Source organism: Triplophysa rosa, linkage group LG19, assembly GCF_024868665.1.
Source record: "Triplophysa rosa linkage group LG19, Trosa_1v2, whole genome shotgun sequence".
NCBI lineage: Eukaryota > Metazoa > Chordata > Actinopteri > Cypriniformes > Nemacheilidae > Triplophysa > Triplophysa rosa.
The window spans coordinates 10,787,474-10,802,805 of NC_079908.1; the positions used below are offsets into that span (position 1 = coordinate 10,787,474).

General features: G+C 38.4%; 1 protein-coding gene across 1 annotated transcript in view; it reads left to right on the forward strand.

Moving 5' to 3' along the window:
• Positions 1-1,719: 1,719 nt before the first annotated feature.
• The window catches only part of slc8a4a (solute carrier family 8 member 4a), a 49,958-nt gene continuing 36,345 nt past the window's right edge, over positions 1,720-15,332 (forward strand). Inside the window, exons 1-2 of the mRNA XM_057359643.1 lie at positions 1,720-2,332; positions 2,635-2,726. The gene's annotated coding sequence lies outside the window, so the exon portion shown is untranslated. The remainder of the gene's footprint in view (positions 2,333-2,634; positions 2,727-15,332) is intronic.

The following is a 15,332-nucleotide window of genomic DNA, read 5'->3' on the forward strand; positions in this document are numbered from 1 at the left end:
TTAACGTTTCATATCTCATTATTCTAATATTCATTTTGTTAATGGCAATAATAATTAAGATAGAATAAACCTTTTAGCCTTGCCTTAATTTAACAGCATGTCAAAGGAAAGTGAATTTTGTCAGTTGTTATTTATTTATATCACCGTATATCATCTAATGGAGCCTAGTATGCGGTCACATATTGGTCAGCACACAATATAATACAAACACAAATGTGCTCATATAAGCATTTTGGATGTGTTTAGGTTTTAGTAAATAGGCCTATACAAAAAGACATTAGCAGTGTTTGGCTCAATGTAGGGTTTGTCTAAAAATACTGCTTAATGCGGCCTCATTTTACTTACATTGTAACTGGGCATGCATTTTAGCACTAAATCTGAACAAGACAAGTAATGTTTTCATTGGCGACATAAAGCATCAGTTTTGATGTATTGGAGGCTTTTGTGAACGCAGCATTAATGGGGTGTCTCCTACAGTATACTAGACTAATCGAAATTGTAGCATTTTGTTGTGAAGTAAACAATTTGGAATGTTTTTGGCTTCGGGTAACCAGTCAAGTGGTTTTATGATTTGTTATACCACGGGGCTGTGGAATGCTTCATTCTGATTGGCTGACGAACGTTCTATGGGTGTGCATTATTTTTCAGTAAAACGCACACCTATGAAGTAATTCCAGATCAGTCGACCGAATTACACTTCGATATCACTTCGCCAAGTTTAACTGAATAAGGTTAGGCTATACTGTAGCCTATACTGTCCACCACTGAATAAAAATCTAACAACAAACATACCCATGTTTGGACAAAAACAAACCAATTTCCATTTTCTGAGAAGAAATAACTATTAATTTTTTTATTATTACTCCGCTGCGCGTCGTGGCCGCATCACCACCTTGGGATGTGCATTACTTTCTGAGAATTCAACGGCCAGTCGTCAATTATTCTTTACTTATCTAGATGAACAGTACAGCAAAGAATGCCAGAAGAAGCAAGATGCATCAAGAATATAGCTACTGGATGCTAACTTTTCCCTTACTCAAATTAAAGTTTGATGAACCCTGCCCAAAACACAATTGAAAATGTAGGCCTATAGTGGGAATTGTTTTGGATTTGATGGAACTAGGGTGTCTGTTATGGTGGATTCAACCATTCCATTTGTGGGTTGTTGGAATAATGTCCAAAACATACTACAAAAAGGAATTTTGTAATGGTTTTTACGAAAAAAGGTAATTTCATATTGGCATTTAATGGCAACCATTAGATTTCTGTTGTGGTTTCTATTGTTTTTTAACAAGGTAATTATTTGATAGATGTGGTATTAATGAATGTTGTCACCAGTGGAGAGGTTACATCGTACAACATCAAATACTTTTGATATACATGTTTACAAATTCTAACATAGATTTTGCATTACTAATATGTCTGTGCCACATTGGTGCCAATTTGATGATATCCTGACGGATATCGTCCGGTCCTGGCGCGCTCTGTCTGCTGTCTGACAGGGAGACTCGTGAAAGCCACGCGCTGGATTAGAAAATGTCCCCTCCCTGCTTTCTGCAGTCCACGGTGCTAAAAACGTTTGGCTTTCTGCAAAATCTAACCGAAATCCAGAGAAAAGAGGCTGTGCGCTGTTCTCCATCCTACTCCGCCCGTCTCCCCCATCCTCGTGGCTTGTGTGTGAAGCTGATGTGAGCGAATAGTTAGCATCTTCCCATTGACTCCCCCTGGCTCATCACGTCCATGCGTGGCTCTAACATTCTTCTGATACGTTTTCTTTTTCTTCGTAGAAATTATGTTCTCTAGTTTCTCACGGAAAGCCTATTTGTCGGGTTTTATTTCTAGACTGCAATTGTTATAGAATTGGACATTTTACATTTCTGATCCAGTGTTTGGGACGCATGGGCAGCAGCTGGTGTTGCCGAACATCTTGAAGACCTTTCATCAATCACTTTTTTTAAACCCGTTCCTATTTAACATCAAAGGTGTATTCTTCAGATTTTACCACTGAGGCAAACATTTTATGTTAAATGTAAGACGAATGTACCACTCTTTCACTTTCTTTTGTGCTTGCCGTGAGCGAGTTTCTTAGAAAAAAAATCTCGTTTCTTCAGCTCGATTGGATCGTGTATGTTTGTTTCAGTTGTGTTTGTATTGTTTGAACTGTCAAATCAAAAGCATCGCTCTACAGCTCGTGCGCATCACCGCTACTCCGCGGCGCGCACCGGACGCGCACCGGGCTGATACACTGTGAATTCTAACGCGGTAAATCGAAATACAGAAGAGCAAGACACGAGCGAGTGCATCCGTCCACAAGAATTCAGACTCCGTCTGTGTAAGTACAACGAAATATTCATTACATCACAGCACCATACAACTAATGCAATGCTAGCCTATTGTTGTTTCCAAACAGACCGTAGGTTTAATTAAAGACGAAAGGAATGCAAGACTGCAGTTTTCACGTTTTTTTTTTTTTTTTTTAGCTTATTTGATGTCAGAATTATATGATTAAACGACAGGTAGACCAACCCTTAGTCCACTGCTCACACCTTCCACGTTCACATATGCAAAATATGTACTATACATGAAATAAACGCGAAATAGACATTCTTTACTTACGATGCATTCTTTCTCAAGGAACAAAGTTGTTCTTCAAACATCTGCCTATACCAGAGCTACCCAATATGAACCTCTTTTAACCGGAAGAATACGTCTGTCTCTCAGAGCAGGTAAGACTGATCGAATATTTTTACTAGAATGATTTAGTTGAATCATTTTTGTTCAAATGAAGCTACTTAGTTCCTCTTAAAGCAAGCCATCAATGCACTTATGCTATATGTTTTTTTACTGGCCCCATAAGCACCACATAGTTTTCATATTGACTATGAACACTTAGCAGTTCTCATGGAAACGCTCTCCTACTCTCACTACAGAGGCAGCCCACCTGTTTCAGTTAAACATAGAATTTGATACACCAGTAATGCTGTGATATAGGGAAACCCTCACTTTTCTGAAACCTTGACTTGAGATCATGAATCTACCCTTATGTACATTCATTAGAAGTGAAACATGTAAATTTATGTTCTACTTTTTATTGTACATTTATCTTGTTCAGATGACTTATAATGCAAAAGAAACCCGGTAAAAAGAAGTGCTGTTATTTCTTTAATTATTTAATGTAAATTACGACCAAATATGACATATGGCCATTTTGACGAACCGAGGGCAAGATGCGTCTGTGACCTGCATTGCTCATATGTGTCACTCAAAATGCCATGCCTTCAACAGGGAACTCAATTAGGCCTTATTATCCATCTCCACTGTTTCTGTGCACGGTAGGTATATACTGTATGTTGCTATGGCATGAATGCCAGAGAATATATGATTAACAGACTATCACTTATGAGAAGTATTCACAGTATACATTAGTGCCACATATATGATGTTTTACATTTGACTTTATTTTCTTACCAAAATTTAAAGACTGGTCTAAATGAGTTCTTGTTTGCTAGATGTAAACCGTTATTTGATCCCCTGTTGCCACTGCTATTATTTCTTTTCCTCTAATACCCGAAACCATTACTCACAATTTGAGCTAATCTTAATGTTTCTGCCGAGCTGAAAATAATCCCACTCTTGCTGAAGGCAGAATTCAGAAAGTGGTTTGTTTTCACTGATTCTGCTCCTTTCATTATCTGCCCTGCCAGAATATCTGTACAGCCTCTTGTTTGAAAACCTCCTGAAGATTGAATTCATGTTGGCCAAGATTGTGCATTGCATTGTCCAGAATTGGTTCTAAACGTAAATAAAATTCCATCGGATTTTAAAGACTGTCAGTTCTGTCTAAAGCTGTTCCACAGGATGTTTTTGAAAAGAAAATTGGATGTTTAAATCTGATTCTGTGTGTGCATTTATGTGCAAGGGAAGGTTCGGTTTGGTTGTTTGTTTCTGTTTGCTTGTCGGCCTGTTTGTGATCCCTTTAGTCTCACCCTCCACAGTTAGAATCCAAAGCACTGGAGTCTTCATATTTCACCCCTGTAGTTTAGTTCACAGCTTGCCTGCCCTTACAAAGCGCTGTTAAGTCGAGCCAAGCGAACCGTTAAAATATCTTGCTCAGCCTCTCTCCACAATTGAAGTAATGAAGCCCTGTTTTATATTCAAATGGGTGTTTTGTTGCCTCAACATGCAATATTTTTGTTTGACATATGTTCCTCAATGCTCAATATTTTATTCATGGAATTATATGTTGATTGAGTTTGTGTTATGTCTCTATGACCTTCTACGTCCCCTTATTAAAGACCACCAAAATCAAAATGAGAGATTAGGTGCCTTTAGTCCAGTTTTTGCAGCCATTGCATACCGTATGCTAAAATGTGGAGATTGTGTAAATCTTGTGCCTTGTAGTGAAGAATAAAGAAGCCGAAAGATATGTTGGTCACCATAAGAAGAGAGACACTGGGGTGACAGGAAAGAACACCACAAATCCCCAAAACATTCTTACCTGTTTTAGAAAAACCAACAGAGTTCATACAGAGACACCACAGATCGGGGATGTTTTTTGGCTGTATTAAATAGAACTATGCTTCTAGGTTTCAGGCAGCTGCTGTATTGAATATTGGATTCTACTAAGAAAATTTACAGAAGACTGACATGGGATCTGTGTTTGTTTATTGATTCGCTAATATGATCTGCCAAGTATAAACTATTGGTAGCTCAGTTGGTGTTACTAAGGGCTGTTTGTACATGCCTTAATGCAGTGAGATAATTCAACTTGTGAGGAACATGCCTTTGATCTGCTACTTTGTTTTCATGTTGCCAGCCTTCATTTAAAAACCTTAATTTAGATTTTATATCTTCACACTGTTTTGCTTAGAGCTTTTTTCTTCTCTCTTTACTTTTTTTCCTTAACTTATTTAATGCGTTTTGTGACCTTGTGTTTGCACATGCAGTAATGAACTCCAAAACGGGGTAATTATAAAAATAACATTAATCAAATGCAGTCTGACTCATTGGAAGATTGGGAGATACCCAAAACAAATATTCCAGAAAGCTCTTCGGTAATGTGGACAAGATATTGTGTGCCATTTGTCAAACAACCAATTTTCAGTTTTTTATTAACACAATCAAAAACACAACTTGCCTTTTGCTTCTCCAGGGTGTGCTGAAACTTTTTACATCTGTTTTATCTGCCCCTTTATTATTTAGCTTTTGGAGCTTTTTAAAATTACCTTTCCAACCTGCTGTTCGTAGTGGCTATACACCAGGCCTATAATTTTATTATACCAGCAGTCTAAAATATCACACAAAAATCTGTGTTTTGCATTCTCCTGCATGGGCATTCATGAATGCACAAGGTAAGAAAGGTTTATTTTATGGCTGTTGTATAATATGCATGATGACCAAGCATATTATACAATATAAAATAAGACAATAGCTGGAAAAGCAGAGGATGTAAACGGTTTCAAACCAACAACATAAACAAACGTTATTGAGCTTGCACGCTTTTGTGGCCCTCTAGATTATTTCTGATATCATGAAAAAGAAATTACAAGTAAATGACATTAGCTAGCAAGTTAAAAGTATGTCTAGCTAGTATTATTTTGAGTTACCAGTAGAAGAACCTTTACATTGACATTTATGCATTTGGCAGACGCTTTTATCCAAAGCGACTTACATTGCATTATCCTATACATTAGTTTCCTAGTATGTGCAATCCCCTGGGATCGAAACCATGACCTTGGCGTTGTTAGCGCCATGCTCTTACCACTGAGCTACAGGCTTTCCTTAGCTAAACTTAAATGTGACAAAGTTACACTACCCATTCAACAAATTGTTTATTTAATAAAATTATTATACAATAAAATTCAACAAATTGTTTATTTAATAAAATTATTATACAATAAAATTCAACAAATTGTCAGTCTGATGAAAGCATCTATATGTAGCTACATGTTACATTGGTAGATCTGGTTGCTGTCCAGAGTGCTGAATTTACATTCTACAAATGATGCAAAAACAATGGGGAGTCATTTGGGTTTGTCAAGTCTGAACACAATTAACATCCAAGTTTTGACTCAAAGGACATACTGACATATTTTCGATTTGTCTAGGTTTTGTTTGGGTTTGCTGTTCTGTGTTGAATCTCAGCTTGTTTTCGTTTCAGTCTCAACACTTTGTTGAGTTCCTATAACTGTTGAAACATCTGATGAAAGATCAGTTTGAATGACAGCTCAGTATCTCCTGTGAGATCCATCAGTCAAAGAGCTGGCTGCATAGCTGCGGTTTTTAGATTGGGTTGTAAGACCTGTGGGAATTGTAGAAGCGTGGGTCATTGATTCCTACTTTCAGATTAATGAGTGCAAATGAAATCAGTATTTTGTCGGACATGCCAATGGAAGCGCTATGATATTGTTTTCTATCACTTCATTTTCATTCTCTGCTCTTTTCTTATCCCAGTGGTGACATGCTCGAGGTTACCAGATGGGATATGGGGCTTCTGTTCTCCCTTGTCTATTCCGCGGACCGAATGTAAATTAGGATTGCAGAACGTCTTGTCAGTTTTTGCGCCTTACATTTGCTCTCTCGGTGTCAGTGGTGCTACAATGATGGGAATATTTTCACAGATGACCGGGCATCATCAATGGGTTTCTCACAGCCCCTGATGACCACCTTAGACAGCATGCTTCACAGCACACTAATGGACTTTGTCTTTCATTGAGAAAGGATTTCTCACACGCTGTTGCTTGGTGTAAATATCTGTTGTTTGAATGTTTCTGAAATTATTAGAATAAACAGATCCAGTCATGAATTCTGATTGGTCAGTAGCTGTGCTTTATTCATAAAGATGTCCCAAATGCCATATTGTTGAAAGCTGGTTTGAAATCAAATTCTTAAATCATGTTTCATTTTCAGATTTTTCATTTAAAAAAATACCACCATACCAAAAAAATGAGCAAACTGACTACAATAAAACTACATATCTGTGAATAGAGCCAATCAGGATTGTTTCAGAACAACTATGTGTGAATGACCTCACGCTGGCTCTGTTTCTGTGGAAATACATGGTTTGACTATTATGAAAGTGAAGGATATCCAGAAGACTGTGTGAATATCAACGGTTATTACGGGGAGGCTTGACAGCAATGTTTGTGTGTGTATGTGTGTGTGTGCATATGAATGATTGATTGTAAATGGAGAAGGGGTCGCCTTGTGGGGGCTTATGGGTATACAATCTGACTTCACTGTCAAATTATGAGGCAAGCAGCAAGGGTGCCAGGGGCTAATGTCACTACGTGGATCAGAGCTAAGACTGGTAGAAGAAAGACACAGGTGTTATTTTTGGCTGGCAAATGCCATACGCTGCCTGTTGAGGGTCTACAGAGGGTGACCTTTCCAGCGTGTCTGTGGTTGCCATATTAAAAATGACAGGCGCAGAAAATTGGATTTAACGAGAATGTAACTGTTCGCGCCAAAAAGAAAATGTTGTCCAGCTCTGAGGAAGCAGACTAGTCACATAAGACCAGCTCGAAGAGGACATTGATTTGTCAATGGGTTGTCAATAGCAATAAAAAAGTACATGACATCAATACAATATGATAAATAGACATCGACTAGTCATTGCTTTCAGTAATGGATCTGGTCTTGAATAGAATGAGGCGGACAGATCATTAGAGGCCATTAGAAACCTCATCTGACCCGCCTTAGCGTTAATCCATTTCGCAAAGTCTTCACCTTTTGCAATGTGCTCTGTTCCAAAACTTAAACAAAACATCATAGCACAATGGTCAAACACGTTTGTCTTGCACGTTTACATGGAAAAACAATGGAAAAGTAGTGCAGTGGAATGGCCCAAACAATTCTTTGCCAGTCAATCTCATAAACCCTTCAAAATTCCTACTCCGCTCTGCTGCAATCCAGCTTATTATGTATTTAAAGCACTGAGTGATTCCCTGCTAGTTTCAGGCCGTCGACTTCCCTCCTGTCAAATCCACAGCGAGACCGATGAAAGCTTTATGGAGCGCAAGAGGCTACTGGAACTACCATAATATCTGTATTTACCCACAGCACAAAACATCTGTGCGTACACATTTTACATTTTATTAAAGTGTCCATTGTTATAGATTGCAGAGGGCAGATTGGGCAGTATGGTAATACAATGGTGCTTGTGTCATGAATATTGATGCGTAAAGGCGAACATCCGGACGACATATTGAGAGAGTGCAACATGACAGTTGTGGATGTGCAGGATTCTGGGGGTGGAAGAAGCTTCATGTTTTTGCGGTACACAGAGGGGAGGAGGCTGACCCATTTAAATGGCAGATTCAATGCGTGTGGTGCCTTACAATAAGGTGAGATGGCAGATAAACTACTAGACTGTGTCAAGAAAAAGGAAACGTGGGCACCCGGAGCAGAGGCATTGATGAGATCCGTTTCCAGCGAGCAAACGGAGAACGATTGGGCAGACTATGAAATTAGACATCACAATATGTGAGGAATGGTGGGGCTGTGAGTTTTACTTGATTATGTAAATGTTGTGTGTGTTTTTGTGAGTATATGTTCACTCTTATTCGTCTTTTCAGCCAGGTTCTTTTCGTAATTACAGTCATCTGTACAGTTTGCGTGTTTGGATAAGGAAGTAATTTCTTCATTAGATCTCCAAGTTCAGTGACTAGTCCTCCACCCTCCCCAGCGAAAATCTCTGCCTCCAGTGTATGAAGCTTCAAAGCCAAAGATTTCTCTGAGATCTCTCTCTCTCTCTTTCACTCTTTCCCCCGTGTCTATCTTCCTCTCTCTCCCTCATCCTCTATCTTTCTCTTTTTCCTTCTTTCACAATCTACATTGTGTCTCATTTTCCCTCTCTTGCAGTCCTTTCTTTATCCGACATCTTTCATTTCTCTCTTCTCAGTCTGCACCCCAGATAAAAAACAACACATTCTGATTAGTGAGATGTTCATAGAATGAAAGAAGGTTGTTTTTGGATCAGTTGTCAGACGAGCAAATGACTCAGACATCTAACGTCTTGGCGTGTAATGATGCTTTAAAACTATCAACAGTCTTAACTGTAGGATTGCATATTTTGCTCATTCAGTGTGTTTTCCATGCATTATTTAGTCCAAAGAATATTGCAGTTAATGCAGTTTTCATGTAAAGACTTGCTCACACTTCCCTAAGAAATGACAAATTCCAATGCGAGTTGGGTTTTGTTGGATCAGTGATGAATCATAAATTTAGCTTTGCAGTTTGACCAAAATTAGATTGATGCCTGATTGATCTGATATAAGGCTGTCACAATATCAGATTTGCACATTATCGTGGAAAAAAATTCACATTAAATATATTACCGCAATAAATGTTGATTTTTTTAAATGAATGCATTTCTTTGATTTTATTTATGTTCTTTCTTATGATCAAAAAATCGCACTCACATATGATGGTAATGAGACCATTGTGGTTTAGGAGGCTAAATAAAAAAAGGTGATGAATTATTGACAGTACAATCATATGTGTAGTATTAACACCATAGTGATAATCATGGTTTTTATATCACGGTTATTGTCAATACAGTGTGAATTCTCAACTCCTTTACTCCTATTGGTAGTTGCTCCTGAAAGTCGCTCATTGTTTGTATAAAGTTGAACAGTACTCAACTTTGTTGCATTGCTAGACATATGCCCACTTCCTGTTGCCAACGGCTGTCACTCGTGTCGCCGGAAGTCGCTAAGCTACAATTGAAATGAATAAGAAAGTGTCGCTCTGTCGCTGCCGTTGCCTTAGAGACCACTTCTTAAGATGTAAACACTGGTCCTGAAGCACTTCCGGTTTTAGTTTTTATTTATTTATTATTAAATATTATTATTTTAAATCTTACATAATTAAATCTTAAAGATATTTGTTTAACATTTAAAATCGGTTATACATTTTCTGTTGGTTGTATTTTGTTCAAACGTTTGTGTAGTGGAGCAGGAAGTTCTTCTGGACCAGCGTTGCAGCGTTATTTACGTCACCCGAAGTGGTCTATAGTAAGACAGTGCAATCTTATACACTCTTTAGGGTATATTCATGAATACTATAAAGAGAATATAACATCCTATCAGAAACCCAGAGAGGGACTAGCTTCATTGGTGTTACTACTGTTACATAATAAATCAACATTACTGGCTTTGACCACTAAGTACGTCCACAGAACGTGTTAAAATCGTGCTGTTGGTCTGTGCTGTTACTTTCTGCATTAATTCGAGCTGATGATATGGGAATATAGGATCTGCCATTTCACCCAGCCAGTCAAATGAGCGCTTGCCTAATGATGAAATATGACACCAGTGACATTAAAATATCCTGAGTAAGGACGGCCTTAATTTCCCGGCAATTATGACATACCTTGTCAAGAGAGCGTGAAAGGGCCTGCATGCGACACAAAGAAGAAAAGGGAACCGATAAAAGAGAAGAGCTTGGAAATGAAATGCTTTCGCAGGACTGAACGGAGAGTCATGGGCGGTAATGATGAAGAACAAGCAGTGGTCGTGTTGTTAAACATTGAGCTGACCTGCTGCTTTTCTCAGTTTGTCTCCTAATTGGGTCTCGTACGCTAGTGAGGCACAGATTCTCCCTGCTGGGTGTGTGTGGCGCTCCATCGCACCTCTCTGAAGAGCAGCATGACCGCCTGCCGCCATTGCCCCTAATTGATCATCATTGTTGTCCGCACACACAGGCAATCTTGAACTTGGCATTTTGAAAAGGGGTTGAATTGGGAAGAAAAAAATTGTGCGGTCTGTTTTTCTCCTAACTCTTGTTGTCAAAAATACTTTTTACTTTTTTGGTTAGTGATTGCATGACGTTTGAATAAGGTCCCATACTGCACAAAGCTGTCCTTTCCTAAAATAAGCCACTGTTAATGTTACACTGAGCTTCTGTCAGATGAAATGGGATGATGGGAAGGGAGATTCCTGGAAGGAAGCTAAATTAAGATGGAGGGATGTCTGGTAAATATTGACTCTTGTGGTGTAAAAAAGGTGGAGGACAGAGGGACAAATATTGACTGAATGGATTTTGTCTAAAGACATTCGCTTATCACCAATACGCTAAGAAATATATTTCATAGTGAATCTCATAGAATCTGAAAAAAAAAAAAAACATATATAATAGGAATATTTTCCTTAAAATAAAAATAACTTGGGATTTAGACTTAGTTTATTGCTCTGTTTTTACAGTGATTCTTTTTTCATCTTTGTTTGTTTTCATGGTGTCATTTCTCAGCATAGGTAAAATGGCCAGATATTATTAAAATCCTTTTTTGATGAAAATGTGCTTAATATTCATAGAAACATGTCAAATAAAATGTAAATTTAGAATTGTCTGTAAAACAATTTAATTGCAAAATAGAGTATAGGTATATGTATGTACACATACTGTATATAAACTATTTCAGTGGCAACAACATAAACGTTATGTGGGCCAAACTTAACTTCCGGTAGACCCCCACAAACAATCAATAACTGTTTAGTAGTTTAATACTAAATACATATGCAATAAAATATTAATATCAATTATATTAATGAAATATAAAATACATTGTTCAGTTATGACCAAACACAGATCGGATGTTAACCTCGGGCCAGGCATGTGCCTCCGATGAAACAGTCATATACTGCATGGATATACATTTGTGTTTGTATATTATGTATTTACACACACTTTTGCACATGTATAGTCATATGACCTCATGTATGCTTTTGTGTGTGACCTATGTTTTTGACAGATTTTGTGAGATTCTGTTACATGAGTACACAGGTCAGGAGCAGACAGCGGGTCCAAATGCAGTTTACATCCATTTAATGACAGTCCACAGTGCTACACATCCAAAAGACATGATAGTACCAAGGAAAACAACACAATTAACAACTCACGCTAGACAATGACAAATCAGGGCTTTATATACATTTACTAATCAGATGACAAGACACACCTGGAGGAACTAATTAACACTAAAAACTACAAAGGACTACAAAACATGGCACAGAACAGGAAGTAACATAAAAGTTCACAAACACAGGGGAAACAAGGACTGGGATCGTGACAGATTCACCCTCGCTCAATGCTAGTGGTGTAGAAATGATTAGTACAAGTGTCATCTTATTGAATGAGGCTCTCTTTTCATTGCACATTTGGAACAGCAGAATAAGAAAATTGGAGGGTAGAGGCAGGCGAAAGCAGGGAAAAATAAATGAAAAGGAATGCCTGCCTTGAGAGCCATGTTGGCTTAGATATGCAGAAGTCTGGGATACACAGAGCGAATGGTTCTCAGAATCCACTCAGCGCTGAAGTTTTGACATTGCTTGAATGGGAACTAGCTAGAGGGGGTCTCAAACTCCCCTGATCTGTCATAACCAACACTGCATACAGAGTCCACTCTGAATTAGACTTTCTCTCACACACACTGATATGAGATTCTTATGTTCTCTTTAGGATCTGCTCTCTCGTATTTTATTCTTACGTTCTGACACTACTATTGTGGAGTTTTTGCGAGCGGTTTGTATTAGTCAGTTTAGAAATTGGATTGAGGTGTTATTTTACGACATTACATCATTATGACATCATTCATGACATCATCTCAGCGTAGCATATTATAAGCTATGGATTATTAAAATGTCACGTGTCACAGTTATTACAGTCATGTTTTTGCAACACTGAATGAGTTACGAATCAGAATCAGTTCAAATATCATTTAAAACCTCTTTGCAGAAATACAGTGAACAATACTGAAATACTGACATTCAAACATATATTGACAAAGTTAGCCATTTAAATAATTCAGCCAGATTTTAAGAACCATTTTGACCAATTTGTTTGTGAAAAGGTAAACTCAATAAACAGTTTATTTTTTAATCGACTGCTGCTTTGCTTTCTGTGTTTTCCTCACATCCCACTTGCCCACAGAGCTGAGGGACACTCAACTCAACTTGAGCATCTATATTTTACCACCACTAAAATCCTTGAGCGTGATTAAGGATTTAACAGTCAGCATAAGACCTCTTGATATGTATTTAAAAGAGCTCTGTTGGTTACATAAATTTTATAAATGTACACCGATCATGTTAGCAGGGTCATAACTGTAGTCAGACATACTTTTGTGCTGTTTGTGGCAACTAAATCAGTGGTTTTTGACAATCCTGGGGGCTCACAGCAAAACACATTTTATACGGCTTTGTATGTTTTTTTTTTATTTAACACCTGACTAAGGTTATCAGCTCTGTAGCAGAGAGATCCATGAACTGATCCATGAATGTTCAATAGAGATTGTAAGTCCATTTTATTCCAAAATCTATTTAAAGGGACAGTTCACCCAAAATGAAAATTCTGTCATCGTTTACTCATCCTCTTGTCATTTCAAACCTGTATGGCCTTCTTCTGCAGAACACAAAAAATATATATTTTAAAGAATGTTGGTAACTGAACAACAGCGTTACTCATTGACACAAAACCAATGCAAGGCAATGGGGACTTGCAGAGCGCATTGAGAGCTGTGCTGTCTGTTTTTATGTGAATTGTGGTTAATGGGCACAGCAACAGTCATTGTTGGAATCCCCAATAGATCACCCAACAGCAGTTCATGCCCAGAGAGCTAAACACTGTATTTTTTATCACAGTGTGCCACTCACACTCGCCAAACATCTTCCTGACAGATGCCTTTGAGATGAACCAGACGGTTCTATGTGTATTTAATAAGATGCTTTTGTGCCAATAACTATGATTTGGCAATCTTAGACTTAGCATGATCTTTTCAGTTATTATATTTTGTCTGTCTCTGACTGTTGATCTAATTTAAAATGAATCTCTAAAGCTTTGCGGAAGTGTAAAAAAATCTCTTTTGTATTTAAATGTGTGAAGGTCATAACCAGTTCTTATAGTCCTCCGGATTTCAAAGCCTGTGTTCTGGTTAGAGTATTAAAAAAGCAAAATCACATTCAAAGCAGCTCTATGTTTATCTCTTGCAGCACCACTCTGGTGTAAGGGACACCCCCGCAGTACTCGTGGTGCGGTGAGGGGGGTTTATTATGCGGAGGAGTCTGAAGGAGCAGTATTTGCGAGATATTTTTTTCCTGTGATGCCTAAGAAAGATTTTTAAACTCTAAAATCTTTGCAGGGGAATATTGTCTTACTTATGCACTCTGTGCTCCAGTGTTTACCTGGTTCTGAATTCAATTTTAAAGCCAATTGTATTTACCACGTACAGAAATGTACAATAAGCAACAATAAGCATGGCATATTTTAATGGCGCAACAATGAAAATAAAATGAATAGTATTGAACAGAGTGCGAAAATTGACATTAGTACTTGTGGGCGGGGCCTTCTCCCTTGGTTCATACTGTCCAGCGCAATTGTAGTACTCCACAGATCAGATACGGTACCTTTTTACCCCATTGTACTCTGCAAATGTGTATTTTCTGTGTGAAAGGACTCTCTAGACAGTCAACTGTAGCTCATACTGGGTTGTTTGTTCCCTATCCCCAGCTCACTCACAAAACCTGAGGGCTTTACAGTGCTCAGCCCTGCCGTTTGCCTTGCACCCCGCCGCTGGCCGTGCTGCTATGGTGTAGCTGCTTAGCATATGCCCAATTAATGCAATCAGCTTCATGACTGACTGACTGATACATCCATCGCATGTCTGCAGGACTGCAACTGTACACATACTGTCATGTAATGCTCTGTTGTGTATTATGGAACATGAATAAAATACAGTCCAAACGGTGGAGCCCTGGTGTCCATGGGCACCATTGACAAAGATGGTGCTGGGAATAGTCTTGCTTCTATTTATAGCCCTAGCGTTGTGTTTGGCAATAGGGAAGCGTGGAGCCAAGTGCATGATCTGTGCGGGGAGGTGAGAAAGGGGCGGGCCGATGAATCTAGTAATGTCATCAAATCGGATACACATAGGCGAGTAGCTATCAAAGTATTATTAGTGCAAAAAATGTCACATTATATTTGAGATTCAAATGATTGCATCATACTCGCATTGATGCAAATAGTGCACGCTCGAAGCTTTCAAACGGACTGTTTGGGGTTTGATCTAACTCACATAAAAGCTAACAGAGGTTAGCTAATGTCGGGTGTGTTTGTTGGGAGAGGGGATTTGTCCTGGAAACAGTCCTGGCATAAGCACACACGCGTGTAGTGAAAGGAAATCTCAGAATTCTCTGTAGCTCCAGAAATGCTGATGTGTGTCCATGTGTGATTTAGTCAAGGGGTCTAATGCAGCAGTCACGCATGTGTGCTTCCAGCGCTTATATAAACTTCCCTCTATAGGGATTCTTCAAGACAGGAGAATAGTGATTGTGACT